This window comes from Syngnathus leptorhynchus, unplaced genomic scaffold (assembly GCF_054491065.1).
Source record: "Syngnathus leptorhynchus isolate UIUO unplaced genomic scaffold, UIUO_Slep HiC_scaffold_35, whole genome shotgun sequence".
Classification (NCBI taxonomy): Eukaryota; Metazoa; Chordata; class Actinopteri; order Syngnathiformes; family Syngnathidae; genus Syngnathus; species Syngnathus leptorhynchus.
In genome coordinates, this window is record NW_028232002.1 from 117,975 (window position 1) to 120,000 (window position 2,026).

Genomic DNA, 2,026 nt, shown 5'->3' on the forward strand with positions numbered 1-2,026 from the left:
GAGCTCTGGAGCTATGGAGCTATGGAGCTATGGAGCTCTGGGGCTATGGAAGTATGGAGCTATGGAGCTATGGAGCTATGGAGCTCTGGAGCTCTGGAGCTATGGAGCTATGGAAGTAGGGAGCTATGGAGCTTTGGATGTATGGAGCTATGGAGCCACCAGCCAGCCAGGCTGGAGCTATGGAAGTATGGAGCCATGGAGCTCTGGAGCTATGGAAGTATGGAGCTATGGAGCTATGGAGCTCTGGAGCTATGGAGCTCTGGAGCTATGGAGCTCTGGTGCTATGGAGCTATGGAGCTCTGGTGCTATGGAGCTATGGAGCTCTGGTGCTATGGAGCTATGGAGCTCTGGTGCTATGGAAGTATGGAGCTATGGAGCTATGGAAGTATGGAGCTATGGAGCTATGGAAGTCTGGAGCTATGGAAGTATGGAGCTATGGAGCTATGGAAGTATGGAGCTCTGGAGCTCTGGAGCTATGGAGCCACCAGCCAGCACCCTCCGTGGCTCAACCACGCCGGCCCAGAGTTCCAGCCGCTCGGCTTCACTCTCTCACAAGCCCCGCCTGGAGCTCCCCGGCCCACCCCTGGTACCTCAACTACCGAGGCCAGCCGCTCGACCACGCCGGCGCAGAGTTCCAGCCGCTCGGATGAGCTCTGTCACTCTCCCGCCGCGCAGCCACCGGTAACGGGGAAATGTCGCCGCCTTGTGGACACGCCGTTGTAAATGAATGGGCTTTCGCACTTAGTGCAATTTTCGCCAACTCTCTGACTTAGAGCTATGGAAGTATGGAGCTATGGAGCCACCAGCCACCCAGGCTGGAGCTATGGAGCTCTGGAGGTATGGAGCTCTGGTGCTATGGAAGTATGGAGCTCTGGTGCTATGGAGCTCTGGTGCTATGGAGCTATGGAGCTCTGGAGGTATGGAGCCACCAGCCAGCACCCTCCGTGGCTGGATCAATGGAAGTGTTTTAGGTACCAGGCAGCCAAAGGGCCGGGGCCTCACGCTCGACCACGCCGGCGCAGAGTTCCAGCCGCTCGGATGAGCTCTGTCACTCACCCGCCGCGCAGCCACCGGTAACGGGGAAATGTCGCCGCCTGGCGGACACGCCGTTGTAAATGAATGGGCTTTCGCACTTAGTGCAATTTTAGCCAACTCCGTGGCTGCAAGTATGGAAGTATGGAGCTATGGAGCCACCAGCCAGCACCCTCCGCGGCTGGAGCTATGGAAGTATGGAGCTATGGAGCTATGGAGCTATGGAAGTATGGGGCTATGGAAGTCTGGAGCTATGGAGCTCTGAGGCTATGGAAGTATGGAGCTCTGGGGCTATGGAAGTATGGAGCTCTGGGGCTATGGAAGTATGGAGCTATGGAGCTCCGGGGCTATGGAGCTCCGGGGCTATGGAGCTCCGGGGCTATGGAGCTCCGGGGCTATGGAGCTATGGAGCTCCGGGGCTATGGAGCTCCGGGGCTATGGAGCTCCGGGGCTATGGAGCTATGGAGCTCCGGGGCTATGGAGCTCCGGGGCTATGGAGCTCCGGGGCTATGGAGCTATGGAGCTCCGGGGCTATGGAGCTCCGGGGCTATGGAGCTCCGGGGCTATGGAGCTATGGAGCTCCGGGGCTATGGAGCTCCGGGGCTATGGAGCTCCGGGGCTATGGAGCTATGGAACTATGGATCTCTGGAGCTCTGGAGCTATGGAAGTATGGATGATCCAGCACCCTCCGTGGCTGACCGCTGGTGCTCGGGGCCGGTGAACTCGGCACCCGCCGGAGGCGGGTGCCTCGGTGACAGCTGTCGCTTGGGGCCAGTGAACTCGGCACCCGCCTTCGGCGGGTGCCTCGGTGACCGGTTGTCGCTTGGGGCCAGTGAACTCGGCACCCGCCTTCGGCGGGTGCCTCGGTGACCGGTTGTCGCTTGGGGCCGGTGAACTCGGCACCCGCCTTCGGCGGGTGCCTCGGTGACCGGTTGTCGCTTGGGGCCGGTGAACTGGCCTCGGTGACCGGTTGTCGCTTGGGGCCGGTGAACTC